This window comes from Nuphar pumila, chromosome 2, assembly GCF_984573655.1.
Source record: "Nuphar pumila chromosome 2, dmNupPumi1.hap1.1, whole genome shotgun sequence".
NCBI classification, from domain to species: Eukaryota; Viridiplantae; Streptophyta; class Magnoliopsida; order Nymphaeales; family Nymphaeaceae; genus Nuphar; species Nuphar pumila.
In genome coordinates this window covers 141,975,187-141,981,246 of record NC_143250.1, presented here as the reverse complement: position 1 = coordinate 141,981,246, position 6,060 = coordinate 141,975,187, and positions in this window count along the sequence as shown.

Here is a 6,060-nt window from a genome sequence, read left to right as displayed (position 1 = left end):
GTTGAGGAAAGAAAAGGCGGGTCTCTTTATTATCGATGGGAATCTTTTGAGATTGACACGAAAGAGGATTTGGTTTCATTTTGGAAGTACAACGCTGCTGGGTCCCGAAGCACCGTTGCAGCGCTAGTCAAATACGGCACCTGGTGTTAGGGATCGAGATCACATTATCGTGCTACGAGGTCGAACAAGTGCTTAGGCATCAATGAGTAATTTGTATAGCGTTGTTCACTAAAACATATAACTAGCACGTCTCTTGGGTAACACTTCCAAGAGACTGCAACAATCTTTTCTCAGTCATGAAGTACTTGAACGTCTCCTAGGTAACACTTCCAAGAGACTGCATTGCTGCCGGTAGTGTGATGTTACTTTTAGATTGTGATGTGACCCACAGTAAATCTATTAAGGTATCAGATCGGTTAGTGCGCAGTCTCTCATAGCACAACAATAACAGAGTCTAATGGCCAGCCAGATACGCAAGTTTGTGCGAATGGGAGCCTTAGACGGTTGTGATCACTTGTGACAGTTGAAACAGTTGGTGGTTTATGCAAGCTGGTTTTATGGTTTTGTATAGCCTATAAATAAGTCTCATTGTCATTGAATTATATCTTTTGAATCATTTAAATAGAAATTAGAGGCTGTGATTTTTTGAAAAGAAAGAAATCTATTTGATGCCTCAGGGCATTCGGATCCCTTAATCAGGGATATTCAAGATTGATGCGCAACATTTATTCTTCGGCCAATTTCAGTTAGTTTCAAGCTAATTGAGTTAGATTAGGACTTGATCAAGCACTTCGAGCCTAGATTGGGTTCATCGCACGTTCAACAATTTTGCAAATTCCTTTAAAGTTGTTCATTGCAGTGAAGACGTCAAGATTGCAGTGTTGACCTTCTTTCAAAGATGAGTACTTGACACTCCTTGCTCTTTCATTGATCTTCATGCTCAGCACAATCATTGATGCAATATCATTTGCATGTGCTGACTCTTAACTGAGGACGATCATTGATGGCTGCCGCACGGGAGAATCAACTTTGCTTCTTGCATAGGTCTTTCTGACTCTGTTCAGGTAAAGAGAGGCTTCTCGGCTTAGACTGCCTTACAGTGTAGACAATTTGTCGAGCACACACTTCCAACTGAGCAGCGCACAACTCAGGGCTAACATAGGCCCAAGATCATCGATTTGGACTTTGTGCAAACTGTTAGTGCGCAAGGCATTAGTGTAGCGCTCACGCATCCGCATGCGCTCCTTTAGAAGCATGATGTCGCACCTCTGCAGCATCACACGCGTGTTCAACCGTGCACGCTCCCTGCATGGCGCGCTAGAGAACACACAATTCCTGCAACATGCGACATCATCAGCGTTGCCTCCTGCGATGCACTCTCACCGCACACTGCTCCAGACTTCATGCTTAACCTGCAGCACGCGAATTCATCCATGCCACCTCCTGCTACACGCACTTTCGTCACACCACATCTAGTGTGTGCAATGACTTGACTACAGATTGTCGCAACCCGCAACAAGCTTGCCTGTAGGCATAACACAGTCCATTCCGACTGTGAACCTCCTTCAATCCGACCATCTTCTATGAGTTGCCTATTGTGAGGCAAACTATTGTGTTTAGGTTGAAGTGTGGAAGGCAGCATCTCTTGTAATCATTGTGTGAGTGGAGCTCAAGTTTTTATTTTTTTTGAAAACTTGTAACATATCCTATGGCTAGACGAAACCCCCCCTCATCCTTGTAATAGAGTTGTGTTATATTGAAAGGCAAAATATAAGCACAGACTACAAGTGGCGCCTCACACAAGGTCATGAAAGAGAAAAGAGCTAAGAGACAACTGTAAAAGACCAATCTTCTGCGCTAAAAGAATTGATAGACCTCGATCAAGGTCTTTTGCCTTCAAAAATAGATCCTAAATCTAAGGTCCCACCAATTGATTGTTGGTTCAAATGAGCGTGAGTGTCACCTTCTTTTTGAAACTCAAAGAATAACTGCTTTTGTATATTTCTTTACGATACTATCACTAAAAGAAAATACGTTGTTAGCGACGGAATGTAGCGGCGGACTATTTCTGTCGCTAGTTAGCGACGGATTAACGAGCGACAAACATCCGTCGCTATAATCAATGAAGCATACGAAAATAGCGACGAAATATAGTCCGTCGCCCAGTTCGTCGCTATTTAGCGACAGATTTTGCGACATACTATTTTGTTGTTATGACCGCACCATTTGCCGACGACTCTTGTGACAAACTCTAGTCCGTCGCTACTTAGCGACGGAAGATAGTCCATCGCTGGTTTCGTAAATTTGATTTACGTGGGCTTAGCGACGGATTAATTCTGTCGCTAAGTTTTGAATAACCCTAATCTCAGACAGCTTTTCCTTTTCTTCTTTCGTTGCTCCAGCCGTTCGCCGGTCCCACTCTCGCCGTTCGCTGGTCCCACTGTCTGCAGGCCCCGCCGCCCGGAGAAAGGTAAAGGACCCCCCCCCCCCCCCCGCGCGCATTTTCCGGCAAGGGCCCCTTGCGTTTCTGGCAAAGTGTTAACCCCCTGCCTTTCCAACAGGGGGTTAACACCTTGCCGGAACAGGCAGGGGGTTAACCTTCTGCCTGTTCCGGCAGAGGGTCGACCCCGGCAGGGGGTTTAACCACCTGCCAGAACAGGCAGGGGGTCGACCCTCTGCCTGCTCTGGCAGGGGGTCGACCCCCTGCCCGAACAGGGGGTCAGTTAACCCCCTATGTTCCGTAAGGGGGTTAACCTATATGTTCCGTAAGGGGGTCGACCCCCTGCCGGAACAGCAGGGAAGTCGACCCCTTGCCGGAACAGCCTTTTTTTTCGTGGTAACTTTATTTTAAAACAGTGTTTTTTTTTGCAGATTTTTCAACGGAACCTGCTCGTGCTCAGCCACCTGTGGTAAGTAAGTGTCAAAAATAATGCAAATCGGGTAAATACCCGTGGTGAGTAAGTGATGCAAGCGTATCACATGTTATTTAATTTATTAGATGTAACACTTTATTGTTCACTCACTCACTTAGTTGTTGATATTTAGGGTTGCTTTGTTGGAGTTCGAAGATTATATTGAGCATGATTTTAATGTATGAATATTGAAGTGTTCTTATTTTTGGAGTACGGAGTCCATGCTAGGCATGGTAGTAGTTAGTGAGATATTGAAGTGTGTTTGCTGCAGGTACATGTTTCCCATTTGTTTGATATGAATGATTACGATGTATTGCAATGTTTGATGTAATTGTATCCATGCTTGCATGTAGTTACTTTCAATTTGATTATGACTTCCATGTGAAATTATATAATGAAAGCATGTTTCAAATGATTGTATCGTGTCATTAATAGTTTGCACATGAAAATATTAAGTTATCAATGCATGCATCAAAATTCTTGTTATTGTATGACATCATATATGGCATGATAAATTTGATATTTTCTTCATCGTAGCATTCTGATTGTTCTCTTTTAATTCGTTAGGCTATTATTTGTAACATCATAAGAAAATCACTGCAAACCGTGAATGGATGTATTGTAGGATAATGGACAATGAGTTATCGCATGAATATATGGATGGTGTTGACAGTTTTATTGAATTTGCAACGGCAAGTGTTAGTACAGTGGATCCCACAGGTCAGATTAGGTGTCCCTGCAAGATTTGTAAGAATAATCGATTTGTAGAACCTCATAGCGTTAGACATCACCTATACAGGAAGGGTTTTGTGAGTGATTATCAGAACTGGATGTTTCATGAAGAAGAATTTAGAAATGATTTTGATGCACGGGTGAATGTGGTGCACGATAATCCATATACGGATTTGATATTTGATGCCGCAAGAACAAAACTGAGTTCTGCTATGAGTTCTAGTAATGTAAGAACTGTCGTAGATGAAGAATCACCAAACGATGCAGCTAGTAGATTTTATGATTTACTTAGAGATGCTGATGAGCCACTTTGGAACGGTTGCGAGAGTCACACTATCTTGTCTGCAGTTCTTCAACTAATGAATTTGAAGTCCGAGTATAATTTGAGTCAATCATGTTTTGACTGTTTGTGCATGATTGTGAAGAGTATGTTGCCCAAAGATGATAAATCGCCACAAAATTTCTGTCGTGCGAAAGTTATGGTCAACGCTCTAGGTATGGGTTACAAAAAGATTGATGCTTGTCCAAATCACTGCATGTTGAATTTCAAGGAGCAGGAAAACAACATATCATGCCTGTCATGTGGGCATCCTCGGTTCAAGCCAAAGATAAGAGGCAATGGTAGCACGAGATCAAAAGAAGTTTCATACAAGTCGCTCCGCTACTTTCCTATCACTCCTAGATTGCAGCGATTATATATGTCTTCAAGGACAGCTAAACACATGAGATGGCATGAAAATAAAGTTCGACACGATGAAAACAAGATCACACATCCTGTTGACGCTGAAGCTTGGAAGCACTTTGATCGTACTCATCAGAACTTCGCAATGGAAGTGTGAAATGTTAGACTCGGTCTATGTACAGATGAATTTAATCCATTTGGGGGTAGATCAACTCCATACTCATGTTGGCCAGTATTTGTAACTCCATACAACCTTCCACCAAGCTTGTGTATGAAACGTCCAAATCTTTTATTGTCTCTGTTGATCCCTGGTCTGAAATCTTGATGTATATTTAAGGCCATTGATTGATGAACTAAAAGTATTGTGGGATGACGGTGTTACCACGTATAATGCCCAAAAAAAACAAAATTTCAACATGAAGGTCGTTGTTCTATGGACAATCAGTGACTTCCCTGCATATGGTATGCTATCTGGTTGGAGCACACATGGGAGGTTGGCTTGTCCGTACTGCATGGAGGATTCCAAAGCTTTTAGATTGAGGCATAGAAGGAAGCCTTGCTGGTTTGAGTGCCATCGTCGATTTCTACCCAGTGACCATCCATTCCGACGACAAAAGAATGCGTTTAAAGCAGGCACAACTGAAACAGAAGGTCCATCCTCAAGATTGTCTGGCATATAGATTCTAAGAAGATTGCGATACTTTCTAGATGTATTAACAGATGCCCGCAGTCCTACACCCTTCCATGGATTTAGGAAGGATCATAATTAGACGAAGAAATCTATTTTTTGGGAACTACCGTATTGGCCGACCCTATTGATACGACATAATTTGGATGTGATGCATGTGGAAAAAAATGTGTTTGATAATGTGTTTAATACAGTAATGAATGTTAAAGAAAAAATGAAGGATAATGCGAAGGCCCGTACGGATTTAAAATTAATATGTAAAAGACCAAAATTGGAACTCAAAGAGTATAATGGCAAAGTACTGAAACCAAAGGCAAAATACGTGCCCGGACCTGATCAAATAAAACATATATGTCAATGGTTGAGACAACTGAGATTTCCAGATGGATATGTCTCTAACATTGCTCGGGCTGTGAAGATTGACGATGGAAAGTTATATGGGTTGAAGAGACATGATTGTCATATCTTTATACAACGATTGATACCCCTAGCATTCCATGATATGTTAGACAAACCTATATGGAAGGTATTGTCTGAGTTGAGCGGATTTTTCAGAACATTGTGCGCATCGGAGGTCGTAGTATCAGATGTAAAGAATCTCGAGGACTCTGTCATCACCACTGTTTGTCTGCTAGAAAAGATATTTTCGTCAGCATTTTTCGATGTTATGGAACATTTGATCATGCATCTGCTATATAAACTAAGGGTTGGTGGCCCTTTGCAATATCGATGGATGTACCCATTTGAAAGGTATATATTTTTTTATATTTGTCTCTTTAATGACATATTTAAAATTTGGAATGTATATTTTTGCCAGATGCATGTTCGACCTAAAAAAAAAGATTCGTAATAAAGCAAGAGTAGAAGGCTCTATTTGTGAGGTGTACACTTTAGAAAAGATTTCAAATTTCTCATCTATGTACTTCGAACCTCATATTCCAACACGTTACACATGCCTGCCCCGTAACGATGATAGAGAACAAGTAATTGTAGCTGACAAACTGTCGATATTTCAACCACTTGGGCATGCATTTGGTAGATGCCGA